Source organism: Marmota marmota, unplaced genomic scaffold (assembly GCF_001458135.2).
Source record: "Marmota marmota marmota unplaced genomic scaffold, marMar, whole genome shotgun sequence".
NCBI lineage: Eukaryota > Metazoa > Chordata > Mammalia > Rodentia > Sciuridae > Marmota > Marmota marmota.
The window spans coordinates 9,244,498-9,261,528 of record NW_026000170.1 but is presented as its reverse complement, the minus strand read 5'-3'; the positions used below and the strand labels follow the sequence as shown (position 1 = coordinate 9,261,528).

At 34.9% G+C, this 17,031-nt stretch overlaps 1 long non-coding RNA gene across 1 annotated transcript in view; it reads left to right on the top strand.

The window, feature by feature from the left end:
• Positions 1 to 14,502: 14,502 nt before the first annotated feature.
• The window catches only part of LOC107154251, a 76,739-nt gene continuing 74,210 nt past the window's right edge, over positions 14,503 to 17,031 (top strand). Inside the window, exon 1 of the long non-coding RNA XR_001505041.2 lies at positions 14,503 to 14,557. This is a non-coding gene — a long non-coding RNA (uncharacterized LOC107154251). The remainder of the gene's footprint in view (positions 14,558 to 17,031) is intronic.

The following is a 17,031-nucleotide window of genomic DNA, read 5'->3' as shown; positions in this document are numbered from 1 at the left end:
CCTCCATTAAATATGAAGACAATATTTGGGACATTGTATAACATTTTGGTAGAATTAATTCAACTGCAATGTACATTGGTAATTATGTATATTTTCAGTTTTTCTCCTAGTACATCTACAAACAAAACCACAAGATAGTTGTTTATGTGTATGAGGGTAGTTGTGTTTTGGGGTATTCTATCAATATTTCTCAGAACCATGCAGTTCTAAACTATGGGATTAAGGGCTTTAGTACAATTTTCATACAAAAGCAAACCAAGTTTAAATTATAAGACCTACAAAAATTTGATATACACTAAAAACATATTAAAGCTTGTTTACACAATAATCATAAAAAAAGAAGCAAAAAAAATTCAGGGGATAAAAATTGGTTAGGGAAAACAATACTGTATCATTCAACCATAAGAAGGGATGGAGTACTACTGATACATGTGCCAACACAGATGAACCTCAAAAATCTTATCAAAAAAGGCAGAAATATAAAATGACATATTGTATTATTCTTTTTATAAGAAATACGCAGATTAGGTATCCTAGGGACAAAAAACTTATTGGTAGTTATCAAGGAATAGAGATTAGGGACAGGGGAGTGACTAATAGATAAATGAGATTCTTGTGAGGTAATGGAATATCTTAGAATATTTTAGAACTTTTTTAGGATAGTTTAAATGATATTTGCACAATATTGTGGATATAGTAAATATTTAATTTTAATTTGGTGGTTAATTTTATGTTATAATGAGTTTACTTCCAATAAAACTGTTAGATACATACATATATGTTTATAAGCATACATGTATAAATATTTTAGAATTTTCATATATTTGATACATGGATTTCCTCTCTCCAAGTGCTTCTCCACTGCCTTCATCCTATTTATGTTAATAATTTTTTAATCATGTTTCATTCCTTCAGATAGGGGGTAGTTCTTTCCTAATACTGTCTGCTACTCTAAGATTAGAATATTGTAATTTAGGCCCAAAGTCTGCATCTGACATGCATGTAATAGTAGGGCTTTTATCTAAATTTTCTGCTTCACTACAACTGTCTCATTTTCCCCAGAACCTCTGCATTCCATCAATTACTATACTCTCTTAATTATAGTTAGAAAGACTTTTAAAATCATACCCCTACTTACAAACAATTTGGTTTGTCAGGTCCTTCCTCAGTTCACTGTTATAATCTCCAACATGGAGTCATTTCCAGCAGCTTCTAGCTGTATATAATATTCAAAGCATTTCTTCTTTATTTTTCTAATTTTAAGAAAATTGAATTACAAAATTTGTAGAGTAAAACACAGTGAAAATACATACAACCATTCAGAATGATATTGTATGTGCATCCTTTCAAAGTCCCTTCTTTTAACTATTCTAACATTTTTCAAAGTGTAATATCATAATACATTTTCCTTTCTGTTGTGAATATAACTTTAGATTATTTTTAATGTGATTACAAGAAATGATGAAATGAACAAGCTTGTATATGTGAACAAGAATTACACAAAATGTGCCTGGATAATGTAATTGAAAAATGGAGCAAAGTATGAACACAGCATTTGGATTTGGGGAAAGTTCTCTCCAACATAGTTTCCATACATGTGTCTGCTTCTGAGCTCAGTATCATGTTGCACTTTTCTAGTGATCTTTTCACTATATTCTATTGACTTTACTTTTTTAAAACTTGATAAATATTGACATATAGTGGGTAACTCCCTATACTTCTTAAATGTCTTTGTATTTCTAAAGTAAACCTTATTTTTCTAAGGTTATATTGCAAAATAAGTTATATTTTGTAATCAAACATATTTTCAGGCAAAATTAATATTTCAAATAGGATTTCTTCACATAAGCCTTTGCATTAATGAGATTATTTTTTTTAATTTAATTTTCCTTCTGCTATCACCTTTCTGTTTTGCTGTTACTGCTATATTAGTGTTAGAATGACTTGGGGGTAGTGTTGTTTCTTTTAAGATTTCTCTGAGTTGTATGAATTATAATGTAACTACTTGGAAACCCACAAAATTCTGAAAGTAGCACTCAGTTTCTGACTTTTCTGGGATAAATGATATGGCAACAATTTGCATATTACTGTTTATTTTAAAAGTGTTTACACATTCCCAACTTTTCAAGTCCTATAAAATATCTTTGGCACAACATTTTTATGTGTAATACACTAAGCCTGACTTCTTGGTTTGATTTCCTGCTCTGCATTATTCTCTATCCCATTTTCCCCTATGTATCCTACAAGCAACCATATACATATTCTAGATGTAGCTATTATTTTCCAGAATCCAACTTTAGATTGAACATCAAGCTCCAGGAATTCAGTGGTAGTCTTTCTTCCTGTCCTCTGAGGGCCTCAACATCCCCACTTTTAGTTATGGATTTCTTTTCCAATTTCATCACATTGAGATATCCAATCCTCTTTATTATTTTCCTATGCTAGACTGTCTTTATAACTATTTTTTATTAATCTGTCCATTTACCTACTAGGTAGAATACCCTTATCTTGGAAAGACAAGATAAGACTTTCAACATCATTGAGGTCCAGCATCTCATTTTCTTGTTTGAATTTCCAAACATGTCCTGATTATTTCACTTTTGTTCAGTGAATTCTTAGTTGCAAAGGATGTATCATTATGTAAAACACTGTTTGTGATTGTATTCCAACCCACTTGTCCAGCCTTCTTTCTTGCCAAGTCTCCCTCATTTTTGTCACCTTGTACCCTGGTCATAAACATTACTCAGTAAGAGTGACAGAGTTGCATATGCTCTTCTCTCACTGTGGGGTGATTCCTTCCCACCTGCATATGTGACTTGTCCTTTGCTATGCACTTCTGATGCCTCGTCTTCTGTAAAGTCCTGATTTAATTTTGTAGAGTTATTTTCTGTGGCACCCTGATCATATGTAATTTATAGCAATTTACCTTCCAGAATATTTTTTGATCCTAGTTTTTTTTTCGTTAGCCATCTCTATCATTTTCTTAATCAGGCGTTACACTTGGAGCCCACCTCATTTTGTTTCCACTTTTATTTCCTATCCAATAGATTCAAGGTTATTTTTGCATGTAGATTTTTAATCTCCCAGTTCAGCATTACAAATCAACCATGGCTGATAGCATGCTCTAATTTATTGTCTTGGATTCACTCCAAAAATGGATAATGGTTAGCACTCCATCTAAAGAAAGTCAATATCTCTACCCTGAACTTTTGCGAAATTGTCAGTAAAAAAGAAAAATGCACATACTTTTGGAGAAAAGGAGAAAACTGAATCTTGTCCAAGAGACATCTATTTCCTATTTGGTAGGCAATGGTTGGCCATAATGTAGGATAAAGTATATGTTGTTAAATTTGCATTTGGTCCATTTTGTTATTTTTATATTTCCCTGATATGTGATCAGAGACATTTTCATATTCTGAGTTCTTCATAAACTCTTTTCTATGCAAGCAACTTTCTTCCAAGACCAACTTGTCTTATTCTTCTTAATTCTGAAAATGTGAAGTGGATTATTTGCTAAATGTCAGGATACATTGGCACATTTTCAGATAATTCATCTTCTGGTTTAAATAGAATTTATTTTGGCCCATATGTAAATTACTTTTTTCTTTATTCTATTTCAATATATTTCCAGGCATTGTATGAATTTCCTCACAGTGGTATATTCTATCAGATACTGAGCCCACTTAATGGGGATATGCAGAGATGACTGACTTGCAGGTATACAGGAGGTTTTGGGAGAGAAAGAATGGAAAGAAAAATAAAGATCAATAAAAGCAAATCCTAGAAGGGAAAAGGGGACAGGAAATAGGAAAGACAGTGGAATGAACCTGACAAATAAATTCACCACCGTGTATCTCCATTTCATGTACAACCACAAGACTGGGATCCTAATTAGAGTAAGATGTACTCCATGTTTGTATGAATATGTCAAAATATACTCTATTCCCATGTATATTTAAAAAGAAAGAACAAATTTAAAAATTTTTAAAAATACAAAATTTAGAAAAGCAAAAAATGGGAGTGTTTTCTTTGTTAAAGTAATGCTATGGAATTTACATACAATATTATATTCATCTCTCATCTTAATTATTAATGGAGTTATTATAGCTCCTGTTCTAATTGTGAGATAAATGTAGTTTCACAGTAGATAAATAGTGCATCTGTGGTCATATAGAGTGTTCAACCTCATATGGCATCTAGAGCTGCTAAAGTTTAGAAATTAAAAAAAAAGGACTATCTTTATTGTACAATCAATTTTCTTTTTGAACTTGTATTTCCATTCCATTGTTCTAAGATTTTTTTAGAGTGTAGAATTGATTCTAAAACATGTGTAAGAGATATAAAAAGCATTTCTTATATTATAACAAAAAATATCAGTGTTAAAACTGACAATTTCACTATTTCTACTCCAAAAGCTAATGAAAACATATATACTAACTACTGATGGGTTAATGACACACTATTAAATAGAGTATGCTCCTTTATGGAGATTTATCCTGCAATAAAAAAATAATCTAAACTTTAATAACAAGCAACATAGATATATTTCTTTTCACCATTTTCAAGAACAGTGTACACTTTCTCAAACAATTCTCCTTGTGAGAATGACTGCTAGTTCATTGGGAACAACAGATGCACTTGGCCCCATTGACTGAAGTACTTATACTTCCTCATATTTTACTTCTTGAAAACATTTAAAGAAAACTGTTAAAGTTATTACAGTTAAAAATCTGAAACCAAATTTAGCACAAGTATTTTTTGATACTAAATGTTTAAATATTTGAATGTTCAAGTGACAATAAAATGAACAGATAAATCAGCTTTAGACATATGTTCTGTGCTAACTGCTGCAGAATCCAACTGAGTGATCTGCATTTCCCTTGTCACTGTCTTACGTATGTTTCCATTAGACTGAAATCCTGGGTTGCATATAACTTATTACTTGTGCCCCAGTTGATTTCTTGAATCATAAAGCTGTATAACATTTGGATGCCTTAATTAGATGCTCTTGCTTACAGGAAGAACAGTTTTAATGTTTAAAATAGATAGTAGGAAATGAAGAAAAACACCTAATACCAAAATGGACAAACTGGATTTTTTTTTTTCTCCAATAAAATGTAAGGAAAAAAAGAAACACTTTCAAATTGGCAAATCAGGAGAATCCAAGATGGCGTGCCAGAGGGAGGCAGCATTCTGCCTTGCTCTGTGACATGGACCTCACCTAGTGGGAACATTGCATCTCTGAGAATGATAGAGGCGAACTGTACAGCTGATATTGTGCAGAAATCACCAGTGCTGTGTCCCCATCCCGCCCCCATGAAGGGCTCAGGGCCTCAGCATTCAGCAGGACTCCTGGCTCCCGACACCCAACCCCCAAAGTTGTAGCCAATGCAGGGCTCACAGGTGCCTTAGCAGGATCATCTATTAGCACCTCTGCAAAACTCTCAGACTTTTCTTCCACGCAGATCACTCAGCTACTACCTAACCTCAGCACAATGCCATCACTCAGCTCCCCCAACTCCACCTGACACCCTAGCACTGGAAACAGACTGCCTCCATTTTAGCTTACCTTCCTTGCCATATTTGGTGGGGGCAGCTCTAAGATTGGATCTTCAGCTGGACAGGTACCTGGTTTCCAACAACCTCCTCTCCCCAACAGCGGTAATCTGGTACAGTAGCTGCCCAAATCAAAACAGCTGTCAGTGGGACGGGTGTGCAGTGTGACTAGGGCACTGCCCACAGGAGCCCTGGGTAGAGAGTTCCCTCAATTGAAAACTGCAAAGGGAGAGGGAAACAGGCAAAAGTTTGGAGACTAATAGAGAGACCAGGAACTGGGAAATCTTCAGGCAAAATAGGGTGTTAGGACTGGGTGCTCAAGTCATATGACTGGACCCCAAAAGAGACCCTTGAGGTGCAGTCTCCCTGAAGGAACTAGAAGATGCCACTACTCACTTCCAAGCATCCTGCACCAGGAACAGCCTTCCTACCCTGGTTACCTTCACCATCCTGAGGGCAGAGACACCAGCTAACAACAGACAACCCCACCTATTAGATGAGAAAGGAAGCAGGAAAGATACGGATCTCTAAAACTAGCAACAATCCTGGTTTCTTCCTTTGAGAAATGTTTTTTTCTTTTTTATTTTCTCCTTGTATCCTCCCACCCTCCTATCCCCAACATATGTGAAACCAAGAACTTTGCATGAATTAGGATTTTGAGGACTGGGACATCTAAATAATATAATACAGAGGTATTGTATGTGACACCCCCCCCCCTTTTTTCTTCTTTTGGTTTTCTTTTCCCTTCCAATTTTTACTATTTTAACATCTTCTTTTTTTTTTTTTTCTGAATACACATGTGTGTTCATTTTATGTACTCGACTGGCTTCCCATGTTCTTGTCTGCCCCAAACTATTTTTTGTCCATTCTCTTGCTACTAACCCTCTCCATAGATTTCTCTTTCACACTTCCTAAGAAATATTAATTCTATATCCTCACATCCTTCCTCCTCAGCATATCATCCTATACCTCACCCCCAGCTCATTGTCCACTGTCAGAAACTGTAAACCCTTTTATAAACCTACTGATTATATTATAAATAATAATCAAATCCAACATTTTTGTATATTGTGACCAAACTGTAAACATCTTAATAGCAATGAATTGTTCATAGGTGGTATATTGTTGATATTGGGACCTGTTAACATTGTCCTCCCCCACAAAGGAGAGGTTGTGGAGCCCTACATGAGCACTACAAATCAACAAGGTAAAAACAGTGACATCTCAGACCCACAGAGTGAGAAGGGAAGAAACATGAGAAACCTGACAAGAGAAGAAAGTAACAAATCAAGATACCACGTTATTAGAATCCATGGCCAGCAAAGCAGAATAAATGACAGAGAAGGAGTTCAGGATGTACATGATTAAAATGTTCTGTGAACTGAAGGAAGATATAAGAGAGCAAATACAGGCAGCAAAAGATCATTATGACAAGGAGCTACATAAACAAATACAGCAAGCAAAATATCACCTCAACAGGGAGATAGAGGTTCTTAAAAACAAAACAAAACAAAAAACCCCAGAAATCCTTGAAATGAAAGAAACAATAGACCAAACAGACCACTTGGAATATAGGAATATAGGACATCAGACAATGAAGACAAAATTTATAATCTAGAAAAGAATGTAGGCCACACAGTGAAAAGGTTGAAGAAACCATGAGCAGAACACTCAACAAATTTGGGATAGCATAAAAAGACCTGGAACAAAATTTAAAAAGAAGATCCTGGAACAAAATTTAAGAGTTATTGAAATAGAAGAAGGCATAGAGTTCCAGACCAAAGGAATGAACAATCTATTCAATGAAATAATACCAGAAAACTTTCCAAACATGAAGAATGAGTTGGAAAACCAAATTCAAGATGCCTGCAGGTTGCCAAATTGTACAAAATCACAACAGATCCACACCAAGTCATATTATAATAAAACTGCCCAACATACAGAATAAGGAGAGAATATTAAAAACCATGAGAGAAGGGAATTAGATTACATATAGGGGGAAACCAATTAGGATAATGGAAGACTTTTGAACACAGAACCCAAAAGCTAGAAAATCCTGGAACAACATATATCAAATTCTGAAAGAAAATGGATGTAAACCAAGAATCTTATATCCAGCAAAATTAAGCTTCAGATTTGATGATAAAATAACAACCTTCCATGCTAAATAAAGTTAAAAGAAGTTATAGCTAGAAAACTGGTACTACAAAACATCCTTGGCAAAATATTACATGAAGAGGAAATGAAGAACAATAATGAAAATCAGCAGAGGGAGGTAGCACCTTAAAGGAAAAAAATAATCAAATAAATCAAGTTAAATAACAAAAATAAACATATATGACTGGGAATACAAACCGTGTCTCAATAAATTGGCAGACCAGCATGTATCTGGTCACAGTTCCCTTCTGGAATTGATAGTTCCTACATTTATAGTGATTCTGCAAATTTATTCTGAACCATAAAGTCAATAAGTGTTATTAATTTCATTCTTTATTCTTATGCTTGATCTATAACTACTTAAATGCATTTGAAGATAACAATCAAAAACAGGTTTTGGAGGTCTGAAATTTTGAGTATTAAAGGAATGCTCTTCAATGTCTGGATGCTGAGTACTCCAATATTAAATAAAGTTTGGCACAAGTTATATTTTTCATGAGTTAAAATATTCAATTATAAAATAACAGGATACAAATTGTGTAACCAATAATCTCCAAAGTGAGCAATATACAGCAAGTATGAGTCTTTGTTTTCCTTCCCTAATATAACTTGCAAACAACAAACTATTAGATAAACCACCTTAGGGAAACCATGTGCTTAAATAAAATGGTATAAAATATTCAACAGCAGAATCGCTGGAGTTTTTGTTGTATTATTTTGCTTTACTTTGAAGGGAGAGTAACTGAACCTAGGACTTGCCTATGCTACACAAGTGCTCTGACACTGAGCTATGTTCCCAGCCCCCGATAATTTAATCGAACCATTTTTTAAGATTTTTCCAATTCAAAGATACATGCTTTGTCAGAATATGAGACTTCTTCTCCTAGTCTACAATAAAAACCATTAATCAGAATCATCTGGAGAATCATTTTATTAAGAGGGTGCAGATAAATAAGCCATTTGCCTTTTACATATTTATTGTTAACTTAAATGAACAGGTTTACTCTTGCCACTCATGAGTTATAGTCATAAATGAACAGAAGAGCTTCCTATAAAATGAAGTTGGAAGATGTTGGGATTAAATATACATCGCTTTCAAATATACTGCTTATATTTTTTCCATACAAAATAAATCTATTAACTGCAACTCGGTTTGAGCATAAGGAAGTAAACAATCCTTCTGTCTATGAATAATTCCAGTTGAACATCTCTTTCTTCTATTAAAAAGCATAGAGACATGGTCGATTTCTGTGATGCCTTTGCAACCTACTTTGTGCCCTCTTCCAAGATAGTCAGGATGGATTCTTCGAAGAACATACTAAAGAAATCATTCAACAAAATTACCCATTTGTCTCTGTTCTTTTATCTTCTCTTTTTGGGGACAGAAGGCATAAATTTGAAGATGTTTTTCAATGGCTTTTTGTTTGTTTTGATTTGTTGTTGTTATTTTTTTTCTTGGGACTAGACAGCTGAGAAGGTGAAGAGTGTGAGCCAAGGAAAATAATTAAGTATCAAGCTATTATTGTCTCAGGACATGAAAGAAAAAAAACTAAGAGGAAATGCTTTCAGTTCCTATCAATAGTCTACAACTTGGCTTTTAAACAGCAGACAATTCAAATATAATGAATGTGCATTTGATTGAACTTGCCCTTTTGAAGAGGAAGAATAGGAGTAAATGGGTTGTGACAATTCATTTGCCACAAGATGCCACTCATGTTGTAAGGGTCCATTGAGAAGACCTTATGTGAATCAAGGCCAGTCAGGAAAAGAGCCCTGTGAATATTCAATGGAGCTTTTTTCAAACAACAACAACAAAAAATACATAAAGTAAAAATTTTCTGATATGAAGGTGTACTTCATGTTTAAAAGAGCAAAAACGAGGAGAACATATCTGGAGAAGTGGGCACCTAGTGGGTAGGGATAATCGGGGTACACCCAGGGAGATAGTCCAAAGCCAGAACACACATGATAATGAAAGGCATAACAAGGCTTGGTTTTGTTTGTTTGTTTGTTTGGTTTTGCTTTGGGTGAGGTTGGGAGTCATTAGACAACTCTGATCAAAGGAGTGGGAAGGTATGATTTAAGTTTGAGGATGTTATTTCTCTATGTAAAAAGATGGTGGACACAGAAAGGGTAGATAGGAGAGCAAATATAGTAGGCCAGACTGAGAAGGGTGGTAGTGGAAAGGAATGAGTTTCTGGGTTTCTGGTGAAGTGGATCAAGCAGCATTGCCTTAATGGATTAGATGTATGATATAGGGCAACTAGTTGAGTAGAATGGCTTTGGACAAGCTGGGGAAAAAGAATAGTAGCTTTTTCATTATTATTATTATTATTATTTATTTTTGGAAGGTTTGGGTATAGAAAATTGAACTCAAGAGTTTGGACATGAAGATACTTTGTTTGCAATACTTCTTAAATCTACTTTGAAAGAGAGGCCAGATCTGAATCTAAAATTTTATGTATCCTTTGTGTAGAGTGATTGAACAATAATGCCGGATGAGAGCTCATAGGGAGTCAGCATAGAATGAATATGATTCAAGGACTGAATCCTTTGCCCTTTATTATTTGGAGGTCAGAGATGTGAGGAAGGAGAAGCAGAGGGGACTTGGAGTAAGAATGAGGGGAATGAGGGAAAAGGGAGATAAGTAGACAGAAGATGGCTAGCCAGATGGATTTGAATGTTCAAATAATTGACACATTTAAAGAAAAAGGAAAGACAAAGTTAGTTAAATGCTGCTAACAGGTTTAATAGGGTGAAAACAGAAAAAAAAATTAATTGTATTTAACACAGTGGAAGTCATTGGTAAAATTGATAAGACCCTTTAGCAGTGTTAAGAGATAAAGCTTCCCTGCCATGGGAAGACAAGAAATGAAGACAGCATCAATGACTCCACATAATTTTGCTGCAAACTGAAATAAATGAATTGGATGATAATTGACTAGAATCTAGTAAGATGATATCCAATGCCATATAACACTGCAGTGTGTTTACCTGGAGATGGATAAAAGACATCCCAGGTTTGTTTCTCCCACTAGACTCCACACTTCCTGAAGGTCAGAGATCTTCTAATTGTTACTCGTGTCCACTTGCACATTTGAGATCTGTAATGCCTGATTTATCAATTTGCCAGTAAACATTTATGGAATGAAAGAAGACTGTTCTGGGTTTAATTTTGACCAAGTCACTTCATTTCTGTGCCACACTGTTAATAGATCATAGAATTTTAATCCTGACATTCCATCAAAGTCCTAAGAACATTTCTGCATTTGACATTAATTACTCTGACTTAGGGAAACTTTTAACTAGAAGAAAAAAAAAATAACAGAGAAACATTCAAAACCCTGAATCCTTCCACTGGAAACTTTCACTAAATCCCAATGAAATCTGGACCTCCTGGCACATGCTGACATAAATCCCAAGCTTGGGGAATGTTATTTCTCTTTCCTCATTATGTTATTAGAATATACAGCGATTGTAATTGTAAGCAGTGGTTGGTAAACAATTTTAAGACTGAGCCTGAGGGAACCAAAAGAGAAGAACTAAGAAATAAAATCAAATTAGAAAGAGCAGAGCTACACATTAACATTCACAGAGATGAAATGTTTTCTTTTCAGTTGGAAAAAAAAAAAATGTCTGGCCTGAGCTCGTCCTATTGTCCTGAATTTGAATAACAGGAAAATCTGCATTCCAAATTGAAGATCATCAGATGTGCAATATGGCGCTAATAAAAACTAAACAAACCAAACGGGTTCTTCTAAATCTGTTGTGTAATATTTCCATATGGAAGTGAAGAAGCCTGCACTTTATTCAAAATGATCCTGTAAAGGAAAATTCGAGTGCACAAATCCCTACACTAAAAAGCCCTGAATGTGAGTTATGTTTGAAAATGTTAATTGTGTCTAGAAAATTTATGCTTCCTATACTGCAATTCAGATAGCATTATTGGTCTGTAGCTTCATATTAGAGAGCACTGGATTCTGTAAGATTGTATTCTCAGTACTTCATTGGAATTGATTGCTGCACTTAACACTTGAATAGAAAATTCAGAGAGAAAAATTTAAAATAATAATAATAATAAAAAGAAAAGGATATCTATTATTAATCCAGAGGAGTGGGGTCTGGGGAATAAAGTTAAGCTCCATTAATTTTAACAATTCTAGTGAAGGTTTTGTACACTACTGAAACTTTCAATATTAAAATAATTGGACTGCCAATTACTTTTCTTTCTGAGATGGAAAGGGACATACAAAAACTTCATTTTATTTTTTCTCTCTGATATACCCATTCATGTTAAGCACAGTATGGTTGTCTCAGAATGACTACATTTAAAGTCATAAATGTATCCTTAAAGAACAGTATCTACAGAACTACTCAGATCTAATTGCATGTCATGTTATAGATATACAGTGGGCTCTGAATCTACAGATTCTGCATCTTTGGATTTGACCAACCACAAATGAAATATATTTGGGAAAAAATTGCATCTGTATTCAACATGAATAGAGTATTTTCTTATCATTACTCTCTAAACAATATAGTATAAGACACATTTACACAGTATTAGGTATACAAGTAATAAATAAATTATTTAAAATGTAAGGAAAAATGTATATAGATTTTATACATATACCACATCATTTTTATAAGATAGTTGAGCACCTGTGGATTTTTTGGAATGTATCCTCAGAAAATACCAAGAAGCAGCTGACCATATACATTTTATTGTAAATTTTCTTATATCAGAAGTTCTCACAGCAACACAGTTTAACTTTCTTGTTTACAGATAGAATATCTGTGCCCAAAGAAGGGAAATGACTAAAACCATAGAAATCATGAGGGAACAGAAGTTCCTCATGAGTTAAGTTTAGAAGTATTGTAGCTACACTAGGATCCTAGCTGTTGTGTTTAAGATCTATAGTTACCTACCTTAAGAATGAAGAGCAGGAGAGAGATCCAAGATAGCCGACAAAAGGGAGGCCGCATTCCTTGTTGCTCTGTGACTTGGGATTCAAGCAATGAGAATACTGTTTCTCTGTGAGTTATTAGTGAACTCCCAACAGCTGCTCCCATGCAGGAATCCTACCCTCTGTGTCTGCACAGGTCCTTTGGCCTCAGCATCTGTGCAGGACCCCCGCATCAGCACACACACACAGGACGCCCTGACTTCCCACCTGTGCAGGATCCCCAGCTACTGCTCTCACACAGGACCTCCAGCCACCACTCCTGTGTAGGAACCAGGTCGCTGCGCTCATGTGGACTCCCATCTACCAACATTGGGCTGCTATGGTCAACTCCATCTTGAGACATTGCAACTGCTGCCACAGCCCCCATCATGCAGAAGCCTACACCTGGGGACAATGGACAGGGTCTAGAGAGAGTGGCCTGCCACAACATTGCACGCCATAGAGCTGCATCTCTGAACACACTGCCCAATGCCACCGCCTGGCCCACCTGACACTCCAACTCTGAAAGTGGCTGCCTCCATCTAGGGACACCTTTTTCACCATCTTAGGTTATCCTTGCAATCATCATCACCATCTTTAGTTGGGGCAACTTCCAGCTTGGGACATTAGCTGGGACCTAGAAGCAATATCAAGTTACCTATAGTCCTGCAACTCTCCCTTCTCCCCTACAGCAACTAACCAGGCACAGTGCTTGTAATTATGTGGCTAGTCCCTAGCTCACAAAGCCTGGTTCTGATCTTCCTGATAGAAATTAGCTTTCCACTACAGGTGCGCAGACCCAAGAGTGCAGCCCACAAGACTTCTAGAGAGAGATTTCTGATGTTATTTCATTGAATACATTATTCATTCCTTTGGTTTATAACTCTATGCCTTCTACTATCCCAATATTTTTTTTTTAAATTTGGTCTTTTTATGTTTTCCCATAATTCTTGGATATTTTGCTCATGGTTTCTTACCATCTTTACTGTGTTGGTCAGCTTCATTTTCAAGATTATATATTTTGACTTCATTGTCTGAGGTTCTGTCTTCCAAGTGATCTAATCTGTTGGGAATATTTTCTATTTAGTTTTTAATTTGTTTTATTGTTTCTTTCATTTCAATGATTTCTGTTTGTTTGTTGTTTTCAGAATCTTTATCTTCTTATTGATATCAGATCATAATAGAATGAAATTAGAAATCAATAATAAAATAAAAAATGGAAGTTACCCCAATACCCGGAGACTAAATAATGATATTGAATGAAAGCTTCATGGAAGAAAGAAGAGAAGGCCTAAAACTCAGAATTTAGCATTCTTGGTCCAACTAATCATGTGCACAAGTTAGAAAAGGGCAGGTAACTTTGGGTCACAACATTCAAAAGAATTCCGTTTCTTTCATAATCATCTTGCCTGGGGTTATGGAATTCTCTGAGTTTAGCTCTTATTTCACTGAAGTTCAGTTTCAGTTTATATATGTTCAGTAGTAGTTGAAATTCAGAATTCAATTTTCTGGAAAACCCAGTTCACATAAGAGGTAAACAGTTAGAGGCAACTATATTATCTGGGAATTTAGGAAAGGAGTAAAGGTAGGATATCTGGGAAAAGGAAGATAGAGGGAGAAATGTAATGAAGTTTAGAAGATAGATTGGAAAGATATGGGGAAATGGGAAAGAACTACATAAGGAGAGAACTAAAAGATAGGGAAAAGGTAAATTTTTTAAAGAGAAAGAGAGAGGGAGAGAGAGAGAGAGAGAGAGAGAATTTTAATATTTATTTATTTTTTTAGTTTTCGTCAGACACAACATCTTTGTTTGTATGTGGTGCTGAGGATCGAACCCGGGCCGCACGCATGCCAGGCAAGTGCGCTACCGCTTGAGCCAAATCCCCAGCCCCGAAAAGGTAAATTTTTGTTGCTTCATTTTGTCAAATTTCTCATTAGCTTTGGACAAAGAATCTTAGCAAAATAATTTGAGATTCAGAATTTTGTTTGGAGAATTCTGCTTACCAATCATAAAATGTTGTCCATAATAAATGAGAAATCTTAATTCCTTTTTTGAAAAGTGGCTTTCAAAAAAGTTTTTTTTCAAGTCAAGCATTCCTCGGATTGGTTGTAGAAGATCCACATTGTTTTTGATAAAGTGTCCATTTAGAGAAATAGGCACATGAATTAGGATTATGATTACAGTAAAAATAAGAATGGAGGAGATTTATTCTCATGCCACTCTATGAAATAGGATAATATTTGGTTAAAAGTGATTCTGTACACCTTGTGACTCGGGCCTCCCATCTGAAAGTCCGTACTATCACTGATCTGGCCTTTACTGATCAGCTGGTGCTGTGTGGTTGCTAATGTTAAATATTCTAAAAGTTATAATTACAAATTTATATCTTATTTTATTTTTGTAAAAATAAAACATTATATTTTATGTCAAGATAATAATAATAGCTATCATTATTAATACCAAATAGTACATATCAATAATCAATCCATCTTAAATATTTCAAGATTTCAAAACTGATGTAACATATAGCTCCTGGAAAGTCTGAAAATGAGATTCTGAGGCTGGCACAAATGAAAGGTGCTGAAACTTTGTATCTGTTATTTCTTCCAGACTTGGAGAAAAAGATGAAATAAAGATCTTGAATTTTTTATCAAGTTTAAAGTAAAACTTCATTAATATAAGAACTCATTTTATATCTCCTAAGAAAATATTCAATGTTTCAAAAAAATGCATGAAAAAAGTTTTTGTTCTAAAAATATCATCATGTCAGATTAGGCCCCAACTTTCTTAATATGACTCCTTTGGTGCAAGAATTAAAATCAAGAATCATTTACATAAAATCATCCATGTGTTAACCCAGTGGTCCATAATAAAGAATAATGAATTTTGGTATATTGAAAAGAGAAAATATGGAAATTTGGAAATCTGGTTATGACTATCCAGGGGTTTCTGTGGAGTTTCTGACTATGGAGACTGCAAGGACACTGTAACAGATTATGAAATCATTGCAGCATGGTCTCAGGTGTACATGCTGAGTAAACATTGTCTTATTTCACAAAAATATGACATGTAGTTGGTTTAGGATACTAGCTATATCTGAAGAGGTTTGCAACAAAAAAGCCAGAAACATCAGTGGGTAGCTTCTCTTTTACTTATGTCAGTACTGAATTCTTATTGGTTTAATAAGCTCTGATCATCAAGACTGCAGAAACATGTTTCTAGGATTAGTTCTAGGGCCCATGATTTTTTTTTCATATTGGTTCTGTTTTTATTAGTAATACAATACATATTTCTTGTGCTCAGGAAGAATTATTACCATATTTAAGTAACATTTTATATTACTAAATTCATCTAATATTTTTATGAGAACAATGTGATTAAAATGATTTATTTTTAAAAGTAGATAGCATATTATTATTATTTTTTATTATTAGTTGTTCAAAACATTACATAGCTCTTGACATATCATACTTCATACATTTGATTCAAGTGGGTTATGAACTCCATTTTCCCTCCTATAAAGATTGCAGAATCACATCGGTTACACATCTACGTTTTTACATACTGCCATACTAGTGTCTGTTGTATTCTGCTGCCTTTCTTATCCTCTACTATCCCCCCTCCCCTCTCTTCCCCTCCCCTCCCATCATTTTTTAGTGCTGAGTAATACTCCATTGTGTATAAATGCCACATTTTTTTATCCATTCATCTATTGGTTCCACAGTCTAGCTATTGTGAATTGTGATGCTATGAACATCGATGTAGCAGTATCCCTATAGTACACTCTTTTAAGGTCTTTAGGGAATAGTCCCAGAAGAGGAATAGCTGGGTCAAATGGTGGTTCCATTCCCAGCTTTCCAAGGAATCTCCATACTGCTTTCCAAATTGGCCACACCAATTTGCAGTCCCATCAGCAATGTACAAGTGTACCCTTTTCCCCACATCCTCACCAGCACTTGTTCTTGTTTGACTTCATAATGGCTGCCAATCTTACTGGAGTGAGATGGTATGTTAGGGTGGTTTTGATTTGCATTTCTCTGACTGCTAGAGATGGTGAGCATTTTTTCATGTACTTGTTGATTGATTGTATGTCCTCCTCTGAGAAGTGTCTGTTCAGATCCTTGGCCCATTTATTGATTGAGTAATTTTTTTTTATTGCTTAATTTTTTGAGTTCTTTGTATACTCTGGATATTAGGGCTCTATCTGAAGTGTGAGGAGTAAAAATTTGTTCCCAGGATGTAGGCTCCCTATTTACCTCTCTTATTGTTTCTCTTGCTGAGAAAAAACTTTTTAGTTTGAGTGAGTCCCATTTGTTGATTCTTGTTTTTACCTCTTGTGCTATGGGTGTCCTATTAAGGAATTTGGAGCCC